We start from the raw sequence: 16,373 nt of genomic DNA on the forward strand, positions 1-16,373 counted from the left end.
AGGCTCACTGGACAGACAGAGGAACAAAATAGATGTTTACTGAGTCCGCTGTGAGACTAGTGCTCGCTGGACTGATAGAGGAGACAAATAGGTATTTTCTGCGTCCGATGGGAGACTAAAGCTCGCTGGACAGGCAGGGGAACCAATTAGATATTTCTGCGTCAGCTGGGAGACTGGTGCTCGCTGGACGGACAGGGGAAACTAAAAGATATATATAATTTTATTTATTTATTTATTTTCTCTGCGTCCGCTGGGAGACTGAGGCTCGCTGGACAGACAGGGGAAACAAAAGATATTTACTGCATCCGCTGAGAGACTAGTGCTCGCTGGATGGATAAGGGAAACTAAAAGATATATAAAAAGAAAGAATTTTTTTTGTGTGTGTGTTTGAAAACGGCAGGTTATGCAGAGCTGAAAGATCGATTAGGAGTTCTGACCCCGGAATTATCCAAGTAGCCGCTCCAATGGCTAATGCAACTGGGAATGTGGGGCATCGAAACTGATCATGAACCCTTGTTGAAATTCACGTCGCCTATTTGGGAAAACTGAACAGCTTATTTCAGTGAAATGGCGTAACGTAATGAAAATCTGAAAAATTGCAACCTTTGATGTGCATATCCATGGAGTTTTTTTTACATTTATTTATTTATTTTTATTTTTATTTTTTATATGGGGGGAGGTCCAGAAAGGGCTCCTGCGGGAGCAAGCACGGCTGCGGCAGTGGGGAGATACGAAAAAGGCTCCTGCGGGAGCAGACACTGCTGCGGCAGTGGGGAGATACGGAAGAGGCTCCTGCGGGAGCAGACACTGCTGCGGCAGTGGGGAGATACGGAAAAGGCTCCTGCGGGAGCAGACACTGCTGCGGCATTGGGGAGATACGGAAAAGGCTCCTGCGGGAGCAGACACTGCTGCGGCAGTGGGGAGATACGGAAGAGGCTCCTGTGGAAGCAGCTCTGCATTTAATCCATCCAAAGTACACACACAGCAGTGGACACGCAGACACCGTGAACGCACACCCGGAGCAGTTGACAACTATTTATGCTGCGGCGCCCGGGGAGCAGTTGGGGGTTCGGTGCCTTGCTCAAGGACACCTCAGTCATGGTATAGCCGGGCCGTGATTCGAACCCACAACCCTAGGGTTAGGAGTCAACTCTCTAACCACTGGGCCACGACTTCCCCCTCCTTGGCTGTGGGAAGAGTAGACAGGTTAGTAACATTTGATGGGGCAACCTAAAAATGAATGCATAGCCTATGGTGTTGCCAGCTTAGCAATTGGTTGCCTAATTTGACAATTCCTTAAGCCTTGTCCACATTAGTACATCCCTGTTTGGAAAAGAATCACTCCTCTTGTTTTGGCTTTCAGGCCTCTTTTTTTTTTTTTTTTTTTTTTAAAGCCTCCAAAAATGGATACTGCAACTAACGATTTTTTTTTATTTATTTATTTTTTTATTTTTTTGCGCTAATTCAATTCAAGTCAAGTTTATTTGTATAGCGCTTTTTACAAAACAAATCGTTACAAAGCAACTTTACAGAAAATTATGTTTCTACAATATTTAGTATTAGCTAGTAGTTTGTGCACATTTGACAGGATTTTAGAAAAATTAAAAATAATAATAATAATACAAGACGTAGTCAGCTAGACGATGAACTATCAATATTATTAATTAAGTTATTATATGATGCAGTCACATATTTAGCAATAATTGTTAGTTCTGTTTGTTGATTCAGGGTTAGCATCATCTGAGGTCCTCTGAGGGTCAGCATCATCTCTTCTCAGGTGTTCTGGATCCAGACTGGAGCTTGTGTAAATCCTAGTTACCACGGGATGTAAATCCCGTGGCGAAACATAGAAACAAAATAGAGACATCATTAGCATAGCTGCTGATCCAACAAAGTAAAATTAGTTTAACCCAAGCTAATGAATAAAAATGCACCTTTGATCAGATGCAACTACACTCACAATTTAAAAGATACATTATTCAAATGCTTGGCGAAAGAGATGTGTTTTTAATCTAGATTTAAACAGAGAGAGTGTGTCTGAACCCCGAACATTATCAGGAAGGCTATTCCAGAGTTTGGGAGCCAAATGTGAGAAAGCTCTACCCCCGTTAGTGGACTTTGCTATCCTAGGAACTACCAAAAGTCCAGCGTTTTGTGACCTTAGGGTGCGTGATGGGTTGTAGCGTGGTAGAAGGCTAGTTAGGTATGCAGGAGCTAAACCATTTAGGGCCTTATAGGTAAGTAATGATAATTTGTAACTGATATGGAACTTAATAGGTAGCCAGTGCAGAGACTGTAAAATTGGGGTAATATGATCATATTTTCTTGACCTCGTAAGGACTCTAGCTGCTGCATTTTGGACTACCTGTAGCTTGTTTATTGACGAGGCAGGACAACCACCTAGAAGTACATTACAATAGTCCAGTCTAGAGGTCATGAATGCATGAACTAGCTTTTCTGCATCAGAAACAGATAACATGTTTCGTAGCTTGGCAATGTTTCTAAGATGGAAGAATGCAGTTTTTGTAACATTGGAAATATGATTTTCAAAAGACAAATTGCTGTCTAATATGACACCCAGATTTCTGACTGTATAGGAAGTAACAGTACATCCGTCTAGTTGCAGATTGTAATCTACAAGATTCTGTGTAGTGTTTTTTGGTCCAATAATTAATATCTCTGTCTTATCCAAATTTAATTGGAGAAAATTATTTGTCATCCAATCTTTTACATTTTTAACACACTCTGTTAGCTTAGATAATTGGTAAGTTTCATCTGGTCTCTTGAGATATATAGCTGAGTATCATCAGCATAACAGTGGAAGCTAATTCCATATTTTCTAATAATATTACCAAGGGGCAACATGTATATTGAAAATAGAAGGGGACCTAGAACGGATCCTTGTGGCACTCCATATTTTACTTATGATAAATGAGATGACTCCCCATTTAAGTAAACAAAATGGTAGCGATCGGACAGGTAGGATCTAAACCATCTTAGAGCCTGCCCTTGAATACCTGTATAGTTTTGTAATCTATCTATGAGTATGTCATGATCTATGGTGTCGAACGCAGCACTAAGATCAAGTAAGACTAGAAATGAGATGCAGCCTTGATCTGACGCAAGGAGCAGGTCATTTGTAATTTTAACAAGTGCAGTTTCTGTGCTATGGTGGGGCCTAAAACCTGACTGAAATTCTTCATACAGATCATTTTTATGCAGGAAGGTGCTCAATTGAGCAGACACAACTTTTTCTAAAATTTTAGACATAAATGGAAGATTTGAAATAGGCCTATAATTTGCCAGTACACTAGGATCTAGTTTTGGTTTCTTAATAAGAGGCTTGATAACCGCCAGCTTGAATGGTTTTGGGACGTGACCTAAAGATAACGACGAGTTAATGATATTGAGAAGCGGTTCTTCGGCTACAGGTAACAGCTCTTTCAGTAATTTAGTGGGTACAGGATCTAATAAACATGTTGTTGGTTTAGATACAGTGATAAGTTTATTTAGCTCTTCCTGTCCTATGGTTGTAAAGCACTGCAGTATATCTTTGGGTGCGATGGATGAAACTGAAGTGTTAGACACTGTAGAATCTACATTCGCTATTGTATTTCTAATGTTATCTATTTTATCAGTGAAAAAATTCATAAAGTCATTACAATTTAACGTTGGTGGAATATTTGAATCAGGTGGCGTCTGGTAATTTGTTAACTTTGCCACTGTGCTAAATAAAAACCTTGGATTGTTTTCGTTATTTTCAATGAGTTTGTGGATATGCTAATGAATCCTTTGGATAACTTTACAAAAAAAAAAAAAAAACATGTACAACTTCTAATATAATATTTCAACCTTTATTAATTTTCAACCAATGTGGTTGAAGTTTTTACAGTATAAAATAAGAGGCAAAGAAAATAATTTTACTATTGTAAATATGAGTTTATGATAGCGTTTATAATTAAACCACAGTAGCAATAAATTTACAGTTGTCTGAGACGTCATGAAATGTTCTTTAGCATCACAAACCATAGAATGTAGTCAGGGTCCTGCTAAGGTTTAGCATGGTTTCCAGAGATCTGGAGCTGATTCTGAGTAGCTCAGTGGTTTGTGACTGTTGTCTCGCGGCGCGCTGTCTTTTAAGGGGCCGTTCGCATATCACGTCTTTTGCGCGCTCGAGTTCGTTATTTCCAATGTAGGCACGACGCGGTCGCGACGCGCTCGTTTTTCCCAGGCGCATCCGCACCGCATCGAGTTAAAAACATCTCAACTTTTCAGAATGCCACAAGCGCAAGAATATCAGACCTGAACTAGGAAGTTGGTCACCAGATCACAGGGTAACCAGTTAAACCGCATGGAGACACCGGAGAGCGCCAAGATGTTTTCCTGAGGTGCTCGCGCATCGCAGTTGTGCTGCCGTGGTACACCATATCGGTTTTGCAAAGGCAACAAAGAGCCATTTTATTTGTCCTCTGTTTAAAGTAAGATCTCTAGATCAGGATGAAATGGTAGTTACCCGGTTCACTGAGCTGCGCATGCGCTGCTTATAGCGCCGCGCTGCTGTGGAGGGAGGAACTTCACTGAAAGAGAAATAAGAGTCAGTGGATTACGTGAACGATTCGTTCACCTAAAAGATTCATTCAAAAAGAACGATTCGTTCACGAACGACACATCAAAAGCACTAATGGATACATTTGGAACACTGGTTTCACGTTGTAGTATAGACTGTGGAAACAGAGGCTTCTGAAAACTATGAATTTCATTATACAATGAATATCATTATGTCTGTAAAACATACCAATAAACATGATTATGGCAATAACGTTAATTGCAGTTATGTGCTATTCACTTCCAAGCAGTTCTAAAGATATTTACTTGCATGCTTTTCATATTACAGTCCTAGAAAGACAACGGAATTTTACTCACACTGCTGTCCTGCGGCAAAACGAGGGTAGTGATAACGCCAGTAGATGGTGAAATATGTCCCTAAATAAATTGGTCCTGCCAGAATAATTGCATGAAACTTATGTCTGTAAAACCTCAGTGAGGTTTAAACATGCACGGTAAGGCAGATAATATCTTTGGACATTTCAGTGTGGATGATGACTACGTCATAGCCTCATTTAACAAACTTTAAGCCTCCTTTCCACAGCACATGACATTTGAATACGATTGTCGCATTCCTCCCTCTAGTGGCAGGCGTGCAGAACTTTCAAATTGGTCGTGCAGCAACTGTTACCTTGTTCACCATGGTAAAATTAATAATTTTAATGAATATAATGTATGAATACATCGTCACAAATCAGATGACCCCCAAAATAAAAACAGTAGGTTTTATGGGGCTAATCACGTAAATAATGGTTTAATAATTATTTCTCCCATAATTATTATAAACCACCATTTTACATAAATTATGTTGAAGAATAATGTCAAAGTTAACAAAATATAGGTAATTCTGACCTCGCACCGATAGATCTGATTAAAATACATCACATCCGGTCGGGTGTTCGCACACGGTCTAGTCGCAGAAGTTTAAATATTTGAACGCATCCGAGGCTCAATTTGGATCTGAAATTCCACAGACGTATGTGATCGGAACTCCACGCGGCTCCCGCACTACTTTCTAGCCGCAAACCTGTATTTAGCGTCTTCGCCTGAAAATGTATTGATTTATGACGCACAGTCTGCGCCGCTAGAGGAGGCGGCCTCAAACGGGAAGTGAGAGAGGCTTGCTGCAGTAAGAACTGAGGAGCGGGCAGGTTGAATGCCTACTGGTGCTGTGATTCCAGCGCTCAAAGAGAGCCCGGTCTTGATCGGATCAATCGTGGTGTCAAGCGAGGCGAGCTCGGGCTTTGCACGGTCTATTGGCCACGACGTGTGGCTTGGCAAGAAGAGCAGCTGTCGCGATGACGTTTGATGGTGCTCAACGGCCGTGTTTAATGATCATACGTGTCAGGAAAAGTAGCAGATCTGAAAAATCCCCAGTATGGATCTCCTTGCTGGAAGGTAAATTGGGTCTGTGATAAGATGACAGACAGAGCGAACCAGGATGCTGAAAACTGTCAATGAACAGAGGTAGGTTCTGCTGTTATTTATACCTTGTCATGAGTTGATTATTGATTGGTCTCCACTTGTGTTAATCAGGTTAATGAACTGCGACTGCTCCTCCCGAACTTTGTTATAAAACAGCATTTATTTTGTACTAGACAAAGATATAATGGGTTCACTTGGCACCTGGACTGACCCTGATAGCACATGTACATCTCGGTGACGTCTATGTTAAACGTACCTATTAAGCTCACATACCCATTGAGCACAAGAGATCAAGTCATAAAAAGACAAAATAATTTATTATTCTACTTGATATCCTAACTTATTGATGTGTTTGTTACTATATACTTCCTTTAATTTTCAATGCATGACCAAAAAATTGCAATTTCTTTTAAATGGCCGCCAAACAGTGTGAACACATGGAGAACCATTATATCAGTGTGCAATGATCAGATTGACTTGAAATTAAAGGAGGAGCGCCTGTTCTAGTACACCCCCAAAACACAATCAAGAGCATATTATTACCAGACTGTGCTTAATTATGTGCTTTATTATGTATTTTTATGTTAGATTGTTTATTATGTATTTTATTAATATTTTATTTGAACATAACTTTTTGTACAAAAAACAATATCTTGTGCAGTAAAAATGTCTGAATGTAGAGTTTAATAGGTACGTTTAACCCTATTTGATGTCTGCATTTACAAGACATTTTTTAGGTTGTTTGATCAACTGCAATACTTCTATTAGATGTTTCCCTTTAGATATTAAATAGACATCTATTAGATGTTTCCCTTTATATATCAAATAGACATCTATTAGATGTTTCCCTTTAGATATTAAATAGATATCTATTAGATGTTTCCCTTTAGATATTAAATAGATATCTATTAGATGTTTCCCTTTAGATATTAAATAGATATCTATTAGATGTCTTTAAGACATGTTTATGATTTACAGTGCATGTAAAACTTACATCTTTCAGACATCTGCCAGATGTTTGTAGACCGCAGATGCAATAAAAATATCAAATTATCTTAATGGAGCACTTTAACATCTCTCAACAAACTTGTTATATTTGTAGATCTAATCACTTTTTTCAGATGTTGTTAATTTGTAGATCTAATCACTTTTTTCAGATGTTGTTAATTTGACAGAAGTTGTCTCAGACTGGTACTAATATTATTAGATGAATTTATATCTGTATCCCAACTCAAACTCTGTACTTTACTGTCAAATATATTATTTTTTCAGATGAGTTAAATGAAATCCAACCTGTTTGTTTTGTTTATTCTTCAGTGTCTTCTTGTTTTGTGCTTTTAGACAAAAAAAAAAGTTAATTATGCACAGTTTATAAGTATATCTTAATGTAACAAAAAATACTCTGTTTAGGCCACTTTCATATCATTTTTCATAATTTAATCTGTGATTATAATGAATGCCCGACTCAAAGTAGGCTCTTCTCAGCTGCACTTAAAGCCAGAGTTTGCTGTCTGTCAAATAAAACCACTTTAATAACAAACACTCAAATGATATTCTTCAAAAACACTAATTTCTGTAGAGACTGACATACTTTATTAAGGATCAAAAGGTGTTCAGCTTTGAGAATGAAATCAAACCTGTTTGTTCCTCAGTATCTTCTTGTTTCAGACTCAATGTTTCTTCAATCTTCACTTCTTCAGTCTCCTCTTTAATAAAGGCCATCTTTATAACCGTGTGTCATGAATCTCAGCTGTTTCACCAGTGTTTGTTTCTCTGTGTGTGGACAATCTGTTTAAGATGAGAATAATTAACAGAAAGAATAATAAACCCAAACTAACTCTCAGCTAAACAGTTTCAGCTAGTCACTTGTAAAAGAGAGAGAGTTACTCACATTAAGCCAAGAAATAGCAACACTAACGTTACAGATTAATACAAGAATTAAGAAATCACAGACACTTCATATTTGTGTTTTATATTTGGCAGCCTATTTAATAATTTGTGTTACAGGGCTCTCAAGTCTCACGCATTGGGCGTGAGACTCACGCATTTCAACCCGTTCACACGCTCACACGCCACACCTTGTATTTCTCACGCAGAGACATTACGAGGACAACGCCCACCAAGTTGCGGCGCTATTTTTTTAAACAGTGAAACAGGTAACGTAGAGGAATCAAGTGAGTTCCCCGAAGGCCCTGACACGCACCTGCTAATCGAATAAAAAAAATATAGCTACCGATCAGCCAATCAGAAAATAGCATTGCTGTATCCGGGTAAGATTTTTACAGGCTCGTGTGCAACACAGATCCAGACGCTCGCTGAAGTAGGTAACGTTACGGTTACAGACTTGTCAAGACAATGACACAGATTTTCACTATATGTTTTTTTTTATCAATATATTAATTTAACATTTTTTAAAAACAGTCTAAGATATGTTTTGGTCTGATGGTTATTATGACCCCGACACGCACGCAATTTTGGCCATTATACGTGGTCGGCCGTAGCTTTTGTGCCTATTATTAGCCCACTATTATTTTTTTATTGCCAAAGTTACACGTTGAAGAGGATGCGGGGCTACTCTGACAGTTTTATATAAGAGACTTCTATAATAGGCCTATCCATAATACTTGTATGGCAGTATCCATAATAGTTTAAAAAAAAAAAAAAAATTCTTTCCTTTTATTTTTACTGCACCTCATCCTGGTCCCCATTTTCAAAACGTTTTGCCTAGGCTATTTCATTATATTTTATCCAATGTATAATATTGATTATTGCATTCGTCTATTTCAAAGATGTCAGGGAAGAGGCAAAGGAGCAATCTTTCATGCTTTGTTCTAAAAGATCTGGGCCCGTATTCATAAAGAATCTTAATGCAAAAAGTAGTTCCTAGTGACAAAATTCTAAGAAAATTCTTAGAAATGTGGGCGTTTACTTTTAAAATTAAAGAAAAAAATCCTAGTAAAGAAAAAAGTAATTCAGAAAGCATCTTATCCCTTAAAAGAGGTCTTAAGGTAAAATTTGTTATGAGCACAGACGAGGACTTTTAAGAGGCTTAAGAGTTTCTTTAGCAGAGGAGAAAATGGCAGAAAGATGAAGAGGCAGAAGAAATGTGTTGCAGACAATGGATGACAATGAGTTAATAAGACGGTATAGATTATATAATAATTTAATATAATATAATTTAATATATAAATTAAAGTAATCACTACATTACAATATTTGGCAACTGGGAACATGCAACAATGCAATAGTGATGATTTGGGTCTGTCACAACCTTCTGTAAGCAGAGTGATCACACAAACAATTACAGCACTTTCAGAACATCTTATTGTGTCGCAGTTCATTTCGTTTCCACTGGACATTCCCACCTTGCAAGCTCAAAAAACTGCATTTATGAATATAGCAGGCTTAGGTGCGCACAAGCAGGGGGAATGAACCGTTAATAGTTTGTCCCATGTCTGCTTCTTGTCCCTTGCTGTGTCTGAATTTTCCTTTAAGAATGGCCTTGTGTTCATCCATTAACTGGGCTAACAGTAAACACTGTTCCTCTGTCCAGTTTGGCTTTCTCGCTCTTCTTGGCTTTGATTCCATGTTTGATACATTAAAACCAACACTCAAACCGCCACTTAAATAGGACAGCAATCACTGTAACTGGAAAGAGTGGAACAATTTTTATCATTCTAAGCCAATCAAATACCTTATAGGAAATTAAAAGCATGGTAAATAAAAAAATAGAATTCATATACACACATATAATGTATGTGTGTGTGTGTGTGTGTGTGTGTGTGTGTGTGTGTGTGAGAGAGAGAGAGAGAGAGAGAGAGAGAACGGTCAAATAGGAAAAATTACGCATGTAAATTTAAAGTGAGGATTAGAATAGACCCTATACTTAAAATCACTCTTTTTTTTCCTTCTTGGACAACCAGCCAATCAGAGTCTTCAAAAGATTGTGTCATACATAGCAACCGGTTCAACCCCGCCTCCTCACTAAGATAAACGTTTTTGTCTTTTCCTTACTCAGAGTTGCTCTCAGATCGGTCCCGAATCGCTTTTAAGCTAAGACTCCTACGTAAAAGTTTTTAAGCTAAATTAAGAGTTTTCTGAGAGGATTCTTAGAATCTTTATGAATGCGGGCCCAGCTCCCTAAAAAGGTGGCTAGGTCAGAGGAGGAGGCTGTGGAGAATACAGTAGGGGAGGGAGTTAGGGTGCCAGTAGAGGATGGGTGCATGGAAGAGACTGTGGAGGACCATAGAGGAAACAGTGGAGAACCCACTGGAAACAGGGAAAAAGAGAGGGTTATGTAGAGCAGCCACCTGTAGGTGTTCCTTTAAGAAGGAGTGGTCAACCCGATCACCATTCATCACAATGGGAACCACCAGCTCTTTTTACTGGTGCTTAGTCTGCAGACAAGATAACTCCTGTGTCCATCAAGGTGTGAGGGACATAAGCAGGGAGGCTTTCTAAAATAGCTGCATTAGTGTTAGTGCTTGCTCATTCAAATACCTATGCTGAGAGGGTTTTCTCCATGGTGGGATTAAACAAGACCTAAACCAGGAACAGTTTAGCACTTGATGGAACTGTGAAAAATGGCTGGCCTGGAACCACAGTGATTCAAATGGGAGCCACCAACCCCTGGCCTCAAAACCAGCTACCAACACCTACTATAAACAGCACTGACCATTTTTTCTCTCTCTCTCTCTCACACACACACACAAATAAATGCTGAATTAAATAAATATTATTTTATTTGTAAGAATATGTGTCATTTATGAGATCAGACACCCGTCCCCATCAAACCCCTGCCGCCATCGCGACCGCGGGCAAAATCTCACTCTGAACTCAGTTCAAAACTTGAGAGCCCTGGTGTTAGATTTAATAGTTGGTTCGTAGAAGTTGTCATTACACCACATTTGTGTTTGTTGTTATCGTTGAATTTAACACTTTTTCTTGACATCGCGAATAACTGAATCCTTTTAATAAAAAGTCACTCGAATAGTTTCTCCATTATTTGTTTTCAGCGTCTGAACTGGTGTTTATTATAAACTGAGTCTTTCACTGATTCATCTGAGATTTACTCACAAGATAATGTCAGATAGAGCATTACAGAGCTGCATTCAGTAATAATAATTTAACTTTACATCGCTTATTTATCTATAACAGCTTATATCTATTGTAATTGTTTTAAAAACACAAACCTTCGTTGATCTGAATCACAGACGCAGGAGCGCGCCGCCGCCTTGTGACGTCACAGTTCCAGACCAAAATAAAAGTCCCGTTCCATTTGAATGCATGATTTACATTCAGAATGATACACATTAAATAATACAGATAAAGAAACATGTATTCAGAGCTTTTTTCTTGTTGAAATATGTTTAAACACACGCTGAGTAGCTGTGTGAGATAAAGGCTAAATAATCATGTTTGGGTGTAAAAAGTTATGAACCTTTTCCTTTTATTCTCCTCCAAAACCAATACATTTTTGTCATTTTTGTTTGATTCATTATCCAGTGTCACAGAGAAAAAAATATATATATAATGTAGGCTTGTCAATAAAACAAAAACTTTAAGGGACATTATATATATATATATATATATATATATATATATATATATATATATATATATAAAATAATCACCTGGTACCTTGCACTACTGTGCAAAATTAACCTCCCCAGCATTATGAAAACAATTGGGTTCATGAGAACATCTCAGTGTCCTTATAAACCAAAGGCCATTTATGTCATTTTAATGCATAAAATAAGGACTGTATGAAGATTTCAAATTGACTTAATAAACCATAATCTGGATGCAAATATATTACAACTATGACCTTATGTGTTTAAACAGCCCTTGTAAAAGAGGTAATGATTTGTATGTTTGTCTCACCAGCTATCATAGAATATATTCACAAATGAACACTTCATTTTGACAGGTGTACAGGTGCATCTCAAGAAATTTGAATGTGATTTCAGTAAATCAACTCAAATTGTGAAACTCATGTATTAAATTCAATGCACACAGACTGAAGTATTCGAAGTCTTTGGTTCTTTTAATTGTGATGATTTTGGCTCACATTTAACAATAACCCTCTCTTACATATATTTTTACATGCAGCGCATTTGAGACAAAGATAAAAACCAACATCTCTATTTATGCGCCCATCCGATCTAAGAAAAAAAAATCCCTAATATTCCTTGCTCTGTAATGAGAAACAATCAACAATATCAATATATAGTTGATATAGTTAAACAATATCACACGAAGATCGATTGCCATTTTGCTCCAAAAATCTGCTTGATTACAACTGATTTTATACAACAGTTAAATAAACAAGTAGCCAATACTGAGACATACATTTTAGACACCATATTTATTGCTTTTTTTTTTCCTCAATTTCGCCAACAGATTTTCAGAATTTCATGGGACTCTCTGGTCCTTTATAAAAAATAACTGCAGTACAATGAAGTACAACTGTAGATGTGCAGTGTAATGAAGTATATAATTGCAGTTCATTAAAAGGTTAGTTCACCCAAATATAAAAATTATGTCATTAATAACTCACCCTCATGCTGTCCCAAACCCGTGAGACCTCCATTTATCTTCAGAACACAGTTTAAGATATTTTAGATTTAGTCCGAGAGCTCTCAGTCCCTCCATTGAAGCTGTGTACGGTATACTGTCCATGTCCAGAAAGGTAAGAAAAACATCATCAAAGTAGTCCATGTGACATCAGAGGGTCAGTTAGAATATTTTGAAGCATCGAAAACAAATTTTGGTCCAAAAATAACAAAAAATTACGACTTTATTCAGCATTGTCTTCTCCTCCGGGTCTGTTGTAAGTGCGTTCACGCCGCAGCTGATGTATGACACTGCTGATGTGTTTTCTGGTGCGCCTAATAACGTCAGCAGCGTTATGTTACAGCCCTGCTTGTTTTTAATGTTTTTATTAAATATATGTATTGACTGCATGGTCATATCATCGTATTATTTACTGCCATGCGACCTACAAAAGTAAAGCTTGGCAATGAGCATTGCTGCAGCCCGTTGCTTTCGGCGTATGTGCTGTGCTTGTGCTGCCGCGGTCGTCTTGATTTCATCAGGTGAAACATCTCTCTCACTCGGCAGCAGAGTTTGTATCATTGTAAGCATTAAATCTTTAATTGCTGAAATTAAAAATGAAATAGCGTACTGATAATGTAGTAGCACTGTAAGATTACATTTGTTTTAATGCATTATTGCTAAAGTGATTGCGTGTGAATGTGATGTATCTGTTTAAATCATGCTTCAACACGAAAATAATCAGTAAAAGAAACAAACTCCTTAGCCTCCTTAGCCATAGCTAAATATTTTTAACTTGAATTCTTGCTGAATATGCAGTTATATTACGGGCTGTTGGCATGAGTTGTACTCGTGATGAAGGCTCTTGGAGCGAGTCAAAACCACAACGCTCAGACTCTTAATATCCTCTCCTCGCTCCAGTCGGTGGATGTTAAATAGTTAACAAATTTTCCTTCAAACAAACCGATGTAAATTACTAATTTGAGTTAATCGATAAAATCTATTTATCAAACAGCCCTACTTGCTTTATATAATAAAAATAATAAATAAAAAAACTTCAGCTGTGTGAAAAATATGTGCAAGATTTGCACTGCACATGTGATGGTAGATGTGCAGCATTTATTCTTATTTGTTTTATCTTCATTACAAATCTTGTTTGGTTTTTATTTTGGATAATTGCATGTAAAAAATAATTTACGTTGTAATGCATATGCAAAATGTGAATTAATATTCATATTCAAGTGTTTGTGCAAAAATTATTAATGCGCATTAATGGCAGGGAGGCGCCATACTTACATTTTTTCCTGATAATGAATTTACTTAAAATTGTGGTGTCTCTCATAGGCATACATGAAAAATATATCTACAGAAAGCTTGAAATGTCTTTTAAACGAAAACAAGCATTGTGTAATCTGTGAATGTTGCATTTCTATCGTCGGAGAGAGCCAGTGCTGTGAATTTCATCTTGCAGCCAACAAGAAAACATTTGTTTATTAATAAATAAATAAAATGTCTAATTTTTCACAATTATTATAGGCTACTTCTGCATGTGCTTTGTGGCAAACTTAATGCATGTGCTTAAGTGCAGAATATATTAAGACTTGATTATGTAAATTTAATATAAACCTCTGATTAGCCGAATATAACAAATGAACGACTAGAACTAGAAAAATCTTACGTGGGGGCAGACCATTTTTTAGTGTAGAACCAAAACAACAAGTCCTAACTAAACCTGCTCAGCAAGTTTGAAACCCTCATGAGACACTGTGCATATGTAAGAGCAAGAGATTCACACCTTTATCTCGACCCACACAAGCCATACAGAACTACCCCTAAAAGAAAAACCTCCAGCTGAACTGAATTTATGTTACTGAGTAGAAACAGGCCTGCACTCAGCAGCACTCTTTGTATTCATTATTTTCTCTCAGCCCATATTATTATTTTCATAAGACCATAATGATAATTACAAATTATAAATGTATAATTAATCATTATTTTCCGAAAATCATTGTTATTTGTGATGGTAGATGTTTGCGGAAGGCTTTAAGACCAATCGGTCCTCCATCATCTGCTCCCGCCTCACAGCGCACGGGACTCCGCTAACTGACGCAGCTTCACCATCTGTGGTTTGACTTTACTAAATCAGATTGAGGCGAATACAACTTATTGATCATGAGCCCAACATGTAGCAAGGCAGGAAAACATTACTTCTAACTGAAGGAAGAACGTATTTCATTGAGCTAATCCTGTTAAAGAGAGAGAGAAAAATAGTCTGAGGCTATTTTATAACTTGGAGCTCATTATATTGAAGTACAAATCCAAACACCAGAAACGTTATGAATTTTATGAACAATTGTATTTATTCACATGCTGTATGGTTGAAAAAATATTTTAGTTCACAACTTTAAGTTCCATTGTTTAAAGAAATACTCTATTGGCTAACGTTTCATAAACCTTCAGTTGTTATTCCCTCGAGTCAAGAACCGTTTCTGTCAGATGCGTCTGATTCGAGAAACCGAGGAGCTGATTATACTGCTCAAAATAAATTATACAATATATATACAAATATAAAACAATATAACACTTTTGTTATTTTCCAAGTGAATTTTATTTTATTAATGTAGTGACCATGACAAAAAAAGTAACTCACTTCACATTTTGTACTAATTTGTACAAAAATATTGTTACAGTGTCTGGTTTGTGTTCCCTGGTTAACCACTAGATGTCCTCCTTCCCCACGGTGTCTGTCACTTCCTGACCCACATTCCCCACGATCTCTGTCTCCTCATTGCACTCAGCTGTCACTGGTCATTAATCATTGCACACAGCCAATTCCCCATTAGCATTGTCATTTCCCCATGTATTTATACCCTGTCTGTTTTAGTATGTGTCCCGGAGTCCTTGTAGTTTTCAGGACTATTCTAGTTTTGTTCTTACCATGTGTTTATAGTGTCTGTTTATGTTTGATTGGCTACTTTGGTTTTGACCCCTGGACTGGATAATGATTTGGATTACCCCAATAAAAGACATACTGTGTTTTACTGGATTGCGATCGTGACAAATATATGTTGCGACTAATACAACTTCATCTTATCATAAACTAAAAAAAAAGAAAAAAAGAAATAAAACCCCCAAACCATTCTAATACTCAAGTTCTTCCAAATCCAAGTCTATGTCATCAATATTGTCTTGAACATCTACACCTTCTTCCTTATTAGTACAAGCAGTAGTTTTTTCGCCATTAAGAGTGCACAAGTTTGTGACAACCAGGCACAACACTGCTTCTGGCCTCACACATGGACTTTTGTGCAGCATCGTCTACAAACTGTACATTTATCATGACTTGACCACACATATCAATCTGCAGTTTTTCATGGTCAAATACTTTTGAAACCAATTCATTGGACTCATACCTACCACATGTTGGCAAACCTAATAGGTTGCAGAAATTGTCATGGTCCATTTGATTTTTACTGTTTTGTGCTCCTATTTCGATTGTGATGTGTCCACGTAACAGAGATGTAACTTTGGAAGTTTTACAGAAAGCTCTGCAATTTTTTCACATCGAAACATATTGGTTTCCAGATTCAAGAACTCCAAAGTATGGTATTGTGGACACAAGTATTTAATTCTGATATCTGTGTCCTCAATTTCTCCTTCAATACTTTCTCGTTCACCTTGCTCTACTTCTCCTGAACTACCACAGTCATCAACAATGGAAAAAGGTAGTTTGCACAGTTGTGCTCAAACAAGATGTTTGTTTGAACAACCGTACAGACACATCTGTA

The 16,373-nt window shown here is 37.3% G+C and overlaps 2 protein-coding genes across 3 annotated transcripts in view; one reads left to right on the forward strand and one right to left on the reverse strand.

Annotated features, from left to right (window-relative positions):
• The window catches only part of LOC127951933 (gastrula zinc finger protein XlCGF7.1-like), a 201,111-nt gene extending 189,802 nt beyond the window's left edge, over positions 1 to 11,309 (reverse strand). Inside the window, exons 1-2 of one of the 2 annotated variants that reach the window (XM_052550084.1) lie at positions 11,223 to 11,309; positions 7,668 to 7,818 (exon numbers count right to left, since the gene is read on the reverse strand). The gene's annotated coding sequence lies outside the window, so the exon portion shown is untranslated. The remainder of the gene's footprint in view (positions 1 to 7,667; positions 7,819 to 11,222) is intronic. The other variant, XM_052550081.1, reaches the window with a different exon arrangement.
• LOC127951937 (gastrula zinc finger protein XlCGF7.1-like) overlaps positions 1 to 16,373 on the forward strand; it is a 201,670-nt gene that overhangs the window by 154,057 nt on the left and 31,240 nt on the right. The gene's annotated exons all lie outside the window — the stretch shown is intronic.

This window comes from Carassius gibelio, chromosome B3, assembly GCF_023724105.1.
Source record: "Carassius gibelio isolate Cgi1373 ecotype wild population from Czech Republic chromosome B3, carGib1.2-hapl.c, whole genome shotgun sequence".
Classification (NCBI taxonomy): Eukaryota; Metazoa; Chordata; class Actinopteri; order Cypriniformes; family Cyprinidae; genus Carassius; species Carassius gibelio.